This window comes from Bubalus kerabau, chromosome 13 (assembly GCF_029407905.1).
Source record: "Bubalus kerabau isolate K-KA32 ecotype Philippines breed swamp buffalo chromosome 13, PCC_UOA_SB_1v2, whole genome shotgun sequence".
Taxonomy (NCBI): domain Eukaryota; kingdom Metazoa; phylum Chordata; class Mammalia; order Artiodactyla; family Bovidae; genus Bubalus; species Bubalus kerabau.
The window spans coordinates 47,935,860-47,951,116 of record NC_073636.1 but is presented as its reverse complement, the minus strand read 5'-3'; the positions used below and the strand labels follow the sequence as shown (position 1 = coordinate 47,951,116).

General features: G+C 39.2%; 1 pseudogene; it reads left to right on the top strand.

Moving 5' to 3' along the window:
• Nucleotides 1-14,245: 14,245 nt before the first annotated feature.
• On the top strand, nt 14,246-15,008 carry LOC129625181 (homeobox protein OTX2-like; annotated as a pseudogene).
• Nucleotides 15,009-15,257: the final 249 nt, after the last annotated feature.

The following is a 15,257-nucleotide window of genomic DNA, read 5'->3' as shown; positions in this document are numbered from 1 at the left end:
CACTAGACACAGTGATGATTATGCCTGAAAATATGGTTCTTCTTCATCTTCAGTACATACTTTCAAAGAACTTTTGCCACCAGCATCTGCTTTTTATGGAACCAATGTCTTCCTTTCTTCTATCATTCTATCCCTCATAAAGAAGGAGATGAGGGTCTCTTCAATATACTGATTGGCTTTTCTTTGGCATGTGTAAGTTTCTTATATTATGTCAGGTGGTATCTCTATTATAAGCCTTTTGTCTCTAACTGGAGAACAAACAACTTCACTTGCTGTTAGAGGAATTTTATGTCAGCATTTGAGGATATTTTTTGGAGGAGAAGACTTAACAAAGGAGAAGAGAGAAGTTGAAATCTAGTGGCCACGTACAGCCCAGAGGAGAAAAAGTCTGAGGTTGTCCCACTTGTATTAATGAAAAATAAGCCTAGAGTATGGGATGCACATACTCATAGGAAGACTCAAAAAAGAGGTATGCACATCTACCTGCCTGTAACTTCTGAAAGGAAAAATAACTTGAAACTATGAAATATGTTAACAAACTTACCAAAGTGTATTGCATATACCTTTTGTAGGCATGTAAATTGTAAAACATAAGTTACATTTCTCTTCTACAACAAAATAGAAATTATAAATCTTCCATCAAGGTAGAAAAGAAAATGTAAGATCACGTTGATGTAACTCAGCCACCTGCATTGTTCAGACCACGCTACATACATGCACCAACCTACTCTTCGTGTGCAGTTCTCTTCACTTCATGTGCAGTTCATGTTGCTTAGTTCATACGTTTCATATTTTCCTCAGTCACTAGACATTTTAGGTATGTTTGGCTATGATTTCTTTCTAACACTGTCTAGTACAGTAGCCACTAGTCACATATGGCTATTCAACTAATTAAATTAAGTAAAATTAAAAATTCACTGCCTTAATTACACAATCCACATCTCAAGTGCACACACAGTGGCTACTGTGTCAGACAGCGCAGCTACAGAACACTTTTTCTCTACTGTACAGTGTTGTTCTTGATAATTAGAAAAACTGGAAAGTCATATGAGAACAAAAGTCTTTCTCTTTCCTCCCTGACACCTCTCCTCACTCCTCCTTTTCTACAACAATCTCTTCTTATATCTGGTTCAGAATTCCTACAAGAGAGTTCTGATAAGATTCTCCAAGGTTTGTGGGTGACGACCTAGAGGGGTGAGATGGGAGGAGTGGGAGGGCTCACGAGGGAGAGGATATATGTATAGATAGTTGTGGCTGACTTACATTGTTGTATGGCAGAAACCAACACAACATTCTAAATCAGCAATTATCCTCCAATTAAAAAGAAAGAAATTAAAAATAAAATAAATCCCTGAATTCTACAGCAATGACCCCAAACTTCTTATAAAGCACCCAGCAATAAAAATACTTGAGTTGCAATCAAAGGAAAATTTAAAAGGATGAACTGCATATGAAATAAACATTTAATAAATAGTTCTATAAATTCATTCATTAATAGTTTATTATAACAAATAGTTCTGATTAAGACAGCATTAAAATATGCCTATTGTTAGTATTTTGAATTAAAACTAATTCAATCTACTTTTTTAAATGTTGATTTAATATTTTGTGATAATATAGGTCTATTTCTTTCAACACTTGCTTGTGATTATTGTGATAGCTGAAAAAACTTCTCATGAATAGTAAATGTAGTCATGACATCATTGGATGGGCTCTCCCAAATTGTGATACTCATTTTTCCATTAGTGTAGTTCCCATTAGTGTAGTTTCCACTAATTATGTAAAAATTCTTGTTGACACTTGGCAATTAAATCACCATATTCCCTGATGCTCTTGCAGACTAGCCAGAGGGTGCTGTATTCTTAGGTATTTAGCAAAGCGGTTCACTACAAAACCTACCAAAACACTTCATTTTGAAGCTTTTAAATGGCTCAAAGGTTCTGTTCCCATTTCCCCACTCCATTTTTATTGTGGTAAAAAAAAAAACACAAGCAAAACTTATCATCTTAACCATTTTTAAATGTACATACAGTTCACTACTGTTATGTATATTCACATTGTTGTGAGTGTATATTCAGAACTTTTCATCTTATACATTTGAAACTCTATATCCATTAAACAACTCCTCTTTCCGCCTCTATCTTGCCCCTTGTAATCACCATTCTACTTTCTATTTCTATGATTTTAACTACTTTAGATACCTCATGTAAGATCCTCAAGGTTTATCCATGTTGTAACATGTGATGGAATGTTCTTCTTTTCTAAAGCTGAATGATATTCTGTTGTCTATGCACACCACATTTTGTTTACCCATTCAATCATTGATGGGCATTTGGGTTGTTTCTGTCTTTTAGTTACTGTGTTGTTTTTTTTTTAATTTTATTTTATTTTTAAACTTTACAATATTGTATTGGTTTTGCCAAATATCGAAATGAATCCGCCACAGGTATACATGTGTTCCCCATCCTGAACCCTCCTCCCTCCTCCCTCCCCATACCATCCCTCTGGGTCGTCCCAGTGCACCAGCCCCAAGCATCCAGTATCGTGCATCGAACCTGGACTGGCAATTCGTTCCATATATGATATTATACGTATTTCAATGCCATTCTCCCAAATCATCCCACCCTCTCCCTCTCCCACAGAGTCCAAAAGACTGTTCCATACATCAGTGTCTCTTTTGCTGTCTCGTATACAGGGTTATTGTTACCATCTTTCTAAATTCCATATATGTGCGTTAGTTCTATTGGTGTTTTTCTTTCTGGCATACTTCACTCTGTATAGTGCTGCTGTGAACAAGAGTGTGCAAATATCTCTTTGAGATTTTGATTTCAATTATTTTGAATATATATACTCAGAAGTGGAATTGCTAGATCATATTATAATTTTATTTTTTTTTTCATTTCACTTTTCCATAGCAATTGAACCAGTGGCACCCAAGAGCATATTAGAGTTTTAATTTTTCACATCCTTACCAACAATCATTATTTTCTGTTGTTTTTGTTTGCTTGTTTTTAATAGTTGGCATCCTAATGAGCATGAGATAATATCACATTGTGGTTTTGATTTACATTTCTCTGATGGTCAGTGAGCATTTCCAATATGCTTTTCAGCCATTATTATACTATCTTTAGAAAAATATCTATTCAAGTCCTTTGTTCATTTTTAATTCATTTGAATTTTTGTTGTTGAGTTGTGAGAGTTCTTTATCTATGCTGGATATTAACCCTTTATCAGCTACATGATTTACAGATATTTTCTCCCAATCCATAGATTACTTTTTCAGTTTGTTGATTGTGCCCTTTGATTTACAAAGTTCTTTTTTTAAGTTTGATGTAGTTTCCTTTGTCTGTTTTTGCTTTTGCTGCCTCTATTTTGGTATCATATCCAAGAAATCTATGCCAAGTCTAACGTCATGAGTTTTCCTCTATGTTTCCTTCTAGGAGTTTAATAGTTTTAGGTGTAAGTTTAAATCTTCAAGGATTTTGAATTAATTTTTTTATATGGTATAAGATAAGGGCCTAACTTCACTATTTTGCATATGAATATTCAATTTCCCCAACACCATTTGTTGAAAAGGCTTTTCTTTCCCTGAGGTCTTGACTCCTTTGTAAACATCCTATGACTATGAACACAAGGGTTTATTTCTGGGCTCTCTATTCTATGCCAGTATTCTGCTTGTCTGTCTTTATGCTGGCACCACACTTTTTTGATTACTGTAGCTTTGTAATATGTTGTGTTTTTTTTTATAATATGTTTTTTAAATTTTTTGTTGAACAATGATTGATGTCATGTCAATGTTGTGTTAATTTCTGCTACATGACAAAGTGATTCAGTTATACATATATATACATTCTTTTTCATATTCTTTTCCACTATGGTTTATCACATGATATTGAATATAATTCCCAGTCCTATACAGTAGGAGCTTGCTATTAATTCCTTCTTTTTTAAAGTTTTATTTTGTATTGGAGCCTAGTTGATTAGCAATGTTGTGTTAGTTTTAAGGGTACTTAGGTGTACAGCAAAGAAATTCATACATATACATGTATCTATTCTTTTTCACATTCTTTTCCCATTTAGGTTACTGAAGAATACTGAAGGACTTCCCTGGCAATCCAGGGGTTAAGATTCTGCACTTTCAATGCAGGGGGTGTAGTTTTGATTCCTGGTTGGGAAACTAAGATCCCACATTCTACCCAATTTCATTGCAGTACTATTTATGACAGCCAGGACATGGAAGCAACATAGATGTCCATCAAGAGATGAACAGATAAAAAAGATGTGGTACATATACACAATGGAATATTACTCTGCCATAAAAAAGAATGAAATTAAGCAAGTTCTAGTGATATGGATAAACCTAGAGCCTGTTATATAAAGTGAAGTAAGTCAGAAAGAGAAAAGCAAATATAGTGTGTGTGTGTGTGTTTATAAATATATATATGGAATCTAGGCAAGTGGTACTGATGAACCTATTTGCCGGGAGGACTGGAGACACAATGTAGTGAATGGACACAATGGGGAGCGAGGGAGAGGGACGAATGGAGAAAGCAGCATCAACATACATAATACACTATCATGTGTAAAATGGATAGGTGGTGAGAAGCTGCTATATAACACAAGGAGCCCAGTTTGGCACTCTGTGATGGCCTTGGAGGGAGGATGGGAGGAAGAGAGGGAGGCTCGAGAGGGAGGGGATATATGTATAATTATGGCTGGTTTATATTGTTATATGGCAGAAACCAACACAACATTGCAAAACTTAAAAAACAAAAAATAAAAGAAAATGAAATTTGAGAAGATCCCACATGCTGTGTAGTGCAGCAAAATAAAAAAGTAATATTGGGCATTGTTTTCTGTGCTATACAGTAGGTCCTTGCTGGTTATCTATTTTAAATATAGTAGTGTGCACATGCAGAGAAGGAAATGGCACCCCACTCCAGTACTCTTGCCTGGAAAATCCCATGGATGGAGAAGCCTGGTAGACTGCAGTCCATGGGGTCGCTAGGAGTCGGATAGGACTGTATAACTTTCAAGTAGACAATCTGAGCGACTTCACTTTCACTTTTCACTTTCATGCATTGGAGAAGGAAATGGCAACCCACTCCAGTGTTCTTGCCTGAAGAATCCCAGGGACGGGGGAGCCTGGTGGGCTGCCGTCTCTGGGGTCACACAGAGTCGGACACGACTGAAGCGACTTAGGAGCAGTAGTGTGCACGTGTCAATCCCAAACTCCCGTCTGAACCTCCCAATAACCTGTCCCCTCTGATAACCATAAATTCATTCTCGAAACCTATTTATGTTTTGTAAATAAGTGAATTTGTATCATTTTTTTAGATTCCACATATAAGAAATACCACATGATATTTGTCTGTCTGACTTACTTCGCTTAGTATGATAATCTCCAGGTGCATCCATGTTGCTGCAAATGCCATTATTTCATTTTCTTAATGGTAGAGTATATGTACAACATCTTCTTTATCCATTCATCTGTGGATGGACATTTAGGTTGCTTCCATGTCTTACCTATTGTAAATCACACTGTAATGAACATTAGAATGCATGTATCTTTTCAAACTATGTTTTTCTCTAGATATATGACCAGCAGTGGGATTGTAGGATCATATGATAGCTCTATTTTAGTTTCTTAAGAAACCTCCATACTTTTCTTCATATTGGCTGTACCAATTTACATTTCTACCAACAGTGTTGGAGGGCTCTATTTTCTCCACACCCTCTCCAGCATTTATTGTTTGCAGATTTTTTTGATGATGGAAGTTCTGACTGGTGTGAGGTGATATACCATCGTAGTTTTTATTTGCATTTCTCTAATAACTAGAAATTTTAAGCATCTCTTAATGAGCCTCTTAGTCATCTGTATATCTTTGGAGAATTGTGTGTTCAGGTCTTCTGCCTATTTTCTGGTTGGGTTTATTTTTTCTTTTCTATGGAGTCTCATGAGCTGTTTGTAAATTTTGGAGACTAGTCCCTGTTGGTCACATCATTTTCAAGTATTTTCTCCCATTCTGTGAGTTGTCCTTTTTGTTTGTTTGTTTATGGTTTCCTTTGCCTTGAAAAAGTTTAGTTTAACGAGGTCCCATTTGTTTTTGTTTTTATTTCCGTTCCTCTAGGAGATGGCTTGGAAAAGATATTGCTGTGATTTGTGTCAAAGAGTGCTCACCCATGTTTTCCTCTTAGAGTTTTATAGTACCTGGTCTTACATCTAGGTCTTTAATTCATTTAGAGTTTATTTTTATTTATAGTGTTAAATAATGTTCTAAGTTCATTTTTTTGCATATTGTTTTTCAGATGTTCAGTTGTGTCTGACTCCTTGCAATCCCATGGACTGCAGCATGCCAGTCTTCCATGTCCTTCATTATCTCCCAAAGTTTGCGCAAACTCACTCCAATGAGTCAGTGACGCCATCCAATCATCTCATTCTCTGTTGCCCGCTTTTCTTCCTGCCTTCAGTCTTTCCCAGCAGCGGGATCTTTTTGAATGAGTCTGCTCTTCGTATCAGATGGCCAAAATATTGGAGTTTCAGCTTCAGCATCAGTCCTTCCAATAAATATTCAGAGTTGATTTCCTTTAGAATTGATAGGTTCGATTTTCTTGCAGTCCAAGGGACTCCAGCACCACAGCTCAAAAGCATTAATTCCTCAGCACTCAGGTGATGGACAGGGAAGCCTGGCATGCTGCAGTCCATGGGGTTGCAAAGAGTCATATGCGACTGAGCCACTGAACTGAACTGAACAGCCTTCTTTATGGTCCAACTCTTACATCCATACATGACTACTGAAAAAACCATAGTTTTGACTATATGGACCTCTGTCAGCAAAGTAATGTTTCTGCTTTTTAATATGCTGTCTAGGTTTGTCATCGGAGAGGGCAATGGTACCCCACTCCAGTATTCTTGCCTGGAAAATCCCATGGACGAAGGAGCCTGGTAGGCTGCAGTCCATGGGGTCACGAAGAGTTGGACATGATTGAGCGACTTCCCTTTCACTTTTCACTTTCATGCATTGGAGAAGGAAATGGCAACCCACTCCAGTGTTCTTGCCTGGAGAATCCCAGGGACGGGGGAGCCTGATGAGGTCTATGGGGTTGCACAAAGTTGGACACGACTGAAGCAACTTAGCAGCAACAGCAACAGGTTTTTCATAGCTTTTCTTCCAAGGAACAAGAGTCTTTTAATTTCATGGCTGCAGTCACAGTCCACAGTGATTTTGGAGCCCAAGAAAATAAAATCTGCCACTATTTTCATTGTTTCCCCATTTATTTGCCATGAAGTGATGGGACCAGAAGCCATGATCTTAGTTTTTTTGAATGCTAAATTTTAAGTCAACGTTTTCACTCTCCTCTTTCACCTTCATCAAAAAGCTCTTCAGTTTCTCTTTGCTTTCTGCCATAAGGGTGGTGTCAGTCAAGATATTTCTCCCAGCAATCTTGATTCCAACTTATGATTCATCCAGCCTGGCATTTTGCATGATGTACTCTGCATAGAAGTTAAATAAGAAGGGTGACATATAGCCTTGACATACTCCTTCCCCAATTTTTAACCAATCTGTTGTTCCATGTACAGTTCTGTTACTTCTTGACCTGTTTCCTAGAATGGAGGTAAGATAGGCTGGTTCTCCTATCTCTTTAAGAATTTTTCACAGTTTGTTGTGATCCACACAGTCAAAGGCTTTAGTGTAGTCAATGAAGCAGAAGTAGATGTTTTTCTGGATTCCCTTGCTTTTTCTATGATCCAGTGGATGTTGGCAATTTGATCTCTGGTTCTTCTGCCTTTTTGAAGTCCAGCTTGTACATCTGGAATTTCTCGGTTCACATACTGTTGAAGTCTAGCTTGAAGGATTTTGAGCATTACCTTGCTACCATGTGAAATGAGTGCAATTTTGATGACCCTTTTTGGCATTGCCCTTCTCTAGGATTGGGCTTCCCTGATAGCTCAGTTGGCAAAGAATCCACCTGCAATGCAGGAGACCCCAGTTCGATTTCTGGGTTGGGAAGATCCCCTGGAGAAGGGATAGGATACCCACTCCAGTATTCTTGGGCTTCCCATGTGGCTCAGCTGATAAAGAATCCACCTGCAATGTGGGAGACCTGGGTTTGATCCCTGGGTTGGGAAGATCTCCTGAAGGAGGGAAAGGCTACCCACTCCAGTATTCCGGCCTGGAGAATTCCATGAACTGTATAGCCCATGGGGTCGCAAAGAGTCAGACATGACTGAGCAACTTTCACTTTCACTTTTCTGGGATTGGAATGAAAATTGACCTTTTCCAGCCATGTGGCCATTGCTGAGTTTTCCAAATTTGCTGGTATATTGAGTGCAGCACTTTAAGAGCATCATCTTTTAAGGTTTGAAATAGCTCATGTAGAATTCCATCACCTCCACTAGCTTTGTTCATAATAAATAATACTTCCTAAAGCCCACTTCACATTCCAGGATGTATGGCTCTAGGTGAGAGACCACTAGCACCACCCGAGAAGCCCTTTTTAAACATAGCTGTCCAGGTTTCTCACCATCATTTATTGAAGAGACTGTCTCGCATTCTTTGTTACAGATTGTTGTTATTCAGTCACTAAGTTATGTCCAACTCTTTAGGACCCCATGGACTGCAGCATGCTAGGCTTCCCTGACCTTCACTACCTCTCAAAGTTTGCTCAGACTCATGTCCACTGAGTCATAATGCCATCCTACAATCTTATTCTCTGTTACTGCCGTCTCCTCCTGCCCTCAATCTTTCCCAGCATTAAGATCTTTTCCAGTGAGTTGTCTCTTTGCATCAAGTGGCTAAAGTATTAGAGCTTCAGCTTCAGCAATGAATAGTCAGTCCTCCCAGTGAATATTCAGGGTATTTTGATTTCCTTTGGGATTGATTGGTTTGATCTCCTTGCTGTCCAAGGGACTCTCAAGAGTCTTCTCCAGCACCACAGTTCAAAAGCATCAGTTCTTCTGTGCTCAGCCTTCTTTATGGTCCAACTCTCACATCCGTACATGACTACTGGAAAAATCATAGTGTTGACTATATGGACCTTTGTTGGAAAAGTGATGTCAGATCACTTTGTTGTTACAGATCAATTGGCCGTTGGTGCATAGACTTATTTCTGGCTTTCTAGAAATAAATTTTTTCCTGTTCCTTTTATCTATACATCTGTTTTAGTGTCAGTACCATACTGTTTTCATAACTGTAGCTTTGTAGTATAGTGTGAAATCAGGAAGCTTGATTCCTTCAGCTGCATTTTTCTTCCTCAATATTGCTTTGACCATTAAGGGTCTTTTTGTTTCTCAGTATAAATTGTAATATTTTTTTCTATTTCTGTGAAAAATGCCATTGATAATTTGATAGGGATTGCGTTGAATCTGTAGATTGCCTTGTGCAGTGAGATATTTTGACAATGTTGATTCTTCCAATCCAAGAACATGGTATATCTTTTCAGCTGTTGGTGTCATTGTTGATTTTGCTCAGCAGTGTCTTATAGTTTTTGCAGTACAAGTCTTCTGCCTCCTTAGGTAGGCTTTTTCCCAGGTGTTTTGTTCATTTTGATATGATGGTAAATGAGATTCTTTTTCTTTCTGATCTTTTATTGTTCGTGTATAGAAACCTAACAGATTTCTGTGTATTAATTTTGTATCCTACAAACTTACCAAATTCATTGATGAAGTCTAATAGTTTTTTGGTACATCTTTAGGATTTTCTTTTGTAGTATCAATATGAAACTGGTTCCGATGTGGTGTGGCCATGCAGTGTAGGTTGTATCCAAGCTCACAGGTCTTGTGAGGAGAAAAATTCACTGAGCCAGGCAGATAAAAAAAGACCACTGAGTCTTGCAGTGAGGAAATAGAGTTTATTGAATGGAAACAGAAAAGGCTTCTGACCTAGACATCAGAAGAGGGTAAAGGAGAATACCCGCTTCCTTAACTTGAGCAGAGCTTTATATACCTTCTGGTGGGCTACTAACAACAGGTTAAATAAACATTTCAAGGCTGTAAAAGTTTTACCAAAGCTCTTTCCCAGTGTATACATCCTGAGATAACATCAGCACAAGATTGACCAAAGGGTACAAGTTCCTGTGAGGGAGGAAAGAACATGCCTTTGGGCAAGATATATTGTTGCCATTTAATCATCAGCGCAAGAGCAGCAAAACAGGCCTTTGAGCAAAATATATTGTTGCTATTTGATCACAATGCTTACATGACATGAGGCCTAAGGAAAAACATGTCTGTGAGAAATATGTATTATTGTTATTTAGTAATAGATGTATTTTTGTTATTTAGTAATTATCACAGAGCTTATGTGACTAAGGAAAAGAATGTATCAGATCAGATCAGTTGCTCAGTCCTGTCCTACTCTTTGCGACCCCATGAATCCCAGCACGCCAGGCCTCCCTGTCCATCACTAATTCCCGGAGTTCACTCAGACTCACGTCCATCGAGTCAGAGATGCCATCCAGCCATCTCATCCTCTGTCGTCCCCTTCTCCTCCTGCCCCCAATCCCTCCCAGCATCAGAGTCTTTTCCAATGAGTCAACTCTTCGCATGAGGGGGCCAAAGTACTGGAGTTTCAGCTTTAGCATCATTCCTTCCAAAGAAATCCCAGGGCTGATCTCCTTCAGAATGGACTGGTTGGACTTCCTTGCAGTCCAAGGGACTCTCAAGAGTCTTCTCCAACACCACAGTTCAAAAGCATCAATTCTTCGGCGCTCAGCCTTCTTCACAGTCCAACTCTCACATCCATACATGACCACAGGAAAAACCATAGCCTTGACTAGACGGATCTTTGTTGGCAAAGTAATGTCTCTGCCTTTGAATATGCTATCTAGATTGGTCATAACTTTCCTTCCAAGGAGTAAGTGCCTTTTAATTTCATGGCTGCAGTCACCATCGCAGTGATTTTGGAGCCCAGAAAAATAAAGTCTGACACTGTTTCCACTGTTTCCCCATCTATTTCCCATGAAGTGATGGGACCGGATGCTATGATCTTCGTTTTCTGAATGTTGAGCTTTAAGCCAACTTTTTCACTCTCCTCTTTCACTTTCATCAAGAGGCTTTTGAGTTCCTCTTCACTTTCTGCCATAAGGGTGGTGTCATCCACATATCTGAGGTTATTGATATTTCTCCTGGCAATCTTGATTCCAGCTTGTGTTTCTTCCAGTCCAGCGTTTCTCATGATATACTCTGCATATAAGTTAAATAAAGAGGGTGACAATATACAGCCTTGACGAACTCCTTTTCCTATTTGGAACCAGTCTGTTGTTCCATGTCCAGTTCTAACTGTTGCTTCCTGACCTGCATACAAATTTCTCAAGAGGCAGATCAGGTGGTCTGGTATTCCAATCTCTTTCAGAATTTTCCACAGTTTATTGTGATCCACACAGTCAAAGGCTTTGGCATAGTCAATAAAGCAGAAATAGATGCTTTTCTGGAACTCTCTTGCTTTTTCCATGATCCAGCAGATGTTGGCAATTTGATCTCTGGTTCCTCTGCCTTTTCTAAAACCAGCTTGAACATCTGGAAGTTCACGGTTCACATATTGCTGAAGCCTGGCTTGGAGAATTTTGAGCATTACTTTACTAGCGTGTGAGATGAGTGCAATTGTATGGTAGTTTGAGCATTCTTTGGTATTGCCTTTCTTTGGGATTGGAATGAAAACTGACCTTTTCCAGTCCTGTGGCCACTGCTGAGTTTTCCAAATTTGCTGACATATTGAGTGCAGCACTTTTGCAGCATCATCTTTCAGAATTTGAAATAGCTCAACTGGAATTCCATCACCTCCACTAGCTTTGTTTGTAATGATGCTTTCTAAGGCCCACTTGACTTCACATTCCAGGATGTCTGGCTCTAGATCAGTGATAACTCCTCCCTAAGGACTCCTTATCAACTTTCTTGAAGTTAACTATATCACTGTCACCTACAAATAGTGGCAGTTTTACTTCTTTTTAAATTTGGGTTTCTTTTATTTCTTTTTCTTCCTTGATTGCCATGACTAGAACTTCTAAAACATTGCTAAATAAAAGTGATGAGTGTATACTTCCCTGTCTTGTTCCTGATCTTAGAGGAAATGCTTTCAGTTTTTCACCATTGGGTACTCTGTTAGCTGTAAGTTTGTCATATATGGCCTTTATTATGTTGAGATATGTTCCCTCTATGCCCACTTTCTGCTGCTGCTGCTGCTGCTAAGTTGCTTCAGTCATGTCCGACTCTGTGTGACCCCATAGATAGCAGCCCAGCAGGCTCCCCCATCCCTGGGATTCTCCAGGCAAGAACACTGGAGTGGGTTGCCATTTCCTTCTCCAATGCATGAAAGTGAAAAGTGAAAGTGAAGTCACTCAGTCGTGTCTGACTCTTCGTGACCCCATGGACTGCAGCCTACCAGGCTCCTCCATCCATGGGATTTTCCAGGCAAGAGTACTGGAGTGGGGTGCCATCGCCTTCTCCAATGCCCACTTTCCAGTGAGTTTTTAATCAGAAGTGGATGCTGAATTTTGTCAAAAGCTCTTTCTACATCTATTGAGATGATCATATGATTTTTATCCTCTTATTTGTTGATGTGGTATATCACACTGATTGATTTGGGGATACTAAAAAACTCTTGCATCCCTGGGATAAATCCCAGTTGATCGTGGTGCATGACCCTTTTAATGTATTGTTGGATTCGATTTCCTAGTATTTTGTTGAGGATTTTTACATCTATGTTCAACAGTGATATTGGCCAGTAATTTTCTATTCTGTGGTACCTTTGTCTGTTTTTGGTATCAGTGTGAAGGTAGCCTCATAGAATGAGTTTAGGAGTATTCCTTCCACTGTGATTTATTGGAATAGCTTCAGGATAGGTGTTAACTCTTCTCTAAATTTTTGATAGAATTCTGTGACGCCATCTTGTCCTGTACTTTTGTTTGTTGTATGTTTTTTAGTGTACAGAGGATGGGGGAGCTGGATGGCATCACCAATGCAACGGACTTGAACTTGGGCAAACTCCAGGAGATGGTGAGGGACAGAGAGCTGTGACATGCCGAAGTCCATGGGGTTGGGAAGAGTTGAATACAACTAGGCAACTGAACAACATGTACTTTAAACACAGTTTCAATTTCAGAACTTGTGGTTGTCTTCATATTTTCTATTTCTTCTTGGTTCCCTCCTGGGAAATTTTTCCTTTCTAGGAATTTGTCCATTTCTTTCAGGATGTCCATTTTATTGGTATATAGTTGATCATACTCTTATGATCCTTTGTATCTGTGGAGCCATTGTAACTAATTCTATTGATTTTGAGTTCTCTCCCTTATTTCTTGATGAGTCTGGCTGAGGTTTATCTTTTCAAAGAAGCAGTTTTTCCTTTCATTGATCTTTTCTATTTTTTTTCTTATTTTCTATTTCATTTATTTCTGCTCAGATCTTTATGATTTCTTTCCTTGTACTAACTTTGGGTTTTATTTTCTCTTCTTCTCTAATTACTTTATGTGTAAAGTTAGGTTGTTTATTTGTGATTTTTCTTCTTTCCTGAGATAAGATTGTATTACTATATACCTTCCTCTTAGAACTGTTTTTGCTGCATCCCATCGGTTTTGTATTGTAGTGCTTTTGTTTTCATTTGTCTAAGTACTTTTGGATTTCCTCTTTGATTTCTTCAGTAATCTATTGGTTTCTTATTAGCATATTGTTTAGCCTCCATGTGTTTCTGATTTTTACAGGTTTGTTTTTTTTTTTCTTTTAGTTGATTTCTAATTCATAGTATTGTGGTCAGGAAGGATGTTTGAAATAATTTCAATTTTCTTAAATTTACTGCAGCTTGCTTTATAGCCCAGTATGTGATCAATTCTGGTGAATGTTAGATGTGACTTGAGAAGAATGTGTATTCTGCTGCTTTTGGATGGAATATTCTATAAATATCAACTAAGTCCATCTGGTCTAATGTTTCATTTAAGGCCTGTGTTTCCTTATTGATCTTCTGTCTGGATGATCAGACATTGATGAAAGTGGGGTGTCTTTTTATGTTAGTGGTGGAACACGGAAGAGCTGCACCCTCCAAAGCGGTAAACCAACACCTCTGCTTGTTTGTTTTGCCTTAGTTCCACCACTCCAAACACACCCATCAAGGACCCTAAATCTGTCCACCCCGAGTGAAGCAAGACCTTCCAGCTAGGTCCCCTGGATTTCGGCCAACTTTGCACCTCCAGACAACCTGAGCAAGATGTCTTATCTTACTTAAGCAATTACCTTATGTAGTCGTTGCACTGAGTCTGACTGGCCACTCCTCAGAAACAGCAGTGGGAGAGGACAACGTTCAGTCAGGTGCAGCTAGATTTGCTGGAAGCACTGTTTGCTAAGACTCAATACCCACATATCTTCATGTGGGAGGAGGTGGTGCTGAAAATCAACTTGCCTAAATCCAGGGTACAGGTATGGATTAAGAACTGAAGAACTATGTGCCACCAACAGCAGCAGCAATGACAGAATGGAGGTCTAAACAAAGTAACACCTGACAAAGACATCTGCCCTGGAAGTGAGTTCAGACAGTGTAACAAGTGGCCTATTTACTCCCCGCCTCTGGCACCTTGGTCCCAGCCATTTCCAGTGCTCCTGTGTCTATCTGGAGCCCAGCTTGCTTATCCCCACTGTCAGATCCCTTGCCTACCTCCTCTTCTTGCATGCAGAGATCCTATCCCATGACCTATACTCAGGCTTCAGGTTGTATAGTCAAGGATATGCTGGCTCAACTTCCTACTCTGGGAGCAAGGACTGTGGATATTATTGACTCTCATGCATCACCAGCTTTCTGGACCAGCAACCACACTCAATCCCATGGATAACAATACAGCCACCAGGCATCTCAATCAGTTCCCAGCTTCTCTTTCCATCCAAGGATATGGAGCTTCAAGCTTGGGTTTTAACTCAACCACTGATTGCTTGGATTGTAAGTACTGCCTCCTGGAAGCTTAACTTCAGTGCTGACTGCTTAGATTATAAAGATCAAACATCTTCATGGAAATTCCAGGTTTTGGGATGACCTATAGAACCTCTTTTGGAGAAGGCAATGGCACCCCACTCCAGTACTCTTGCCTGGAAAATCCCATGGACGGAGGAGCCTTGTAGGCTGCAGTCCGCGGGATCACTAAGAGTCGGACACAACTGAGCAACTTCACTTTCACTTTTCACTTTCCTGCACTGGAGAAAGAAATGGCAAGCCACTCCAGTGTTCTTGCCTGGAGAATCCCAGGGACGGGGGAGCCTGGTGGGCTGCCATCTATGGGGTCAC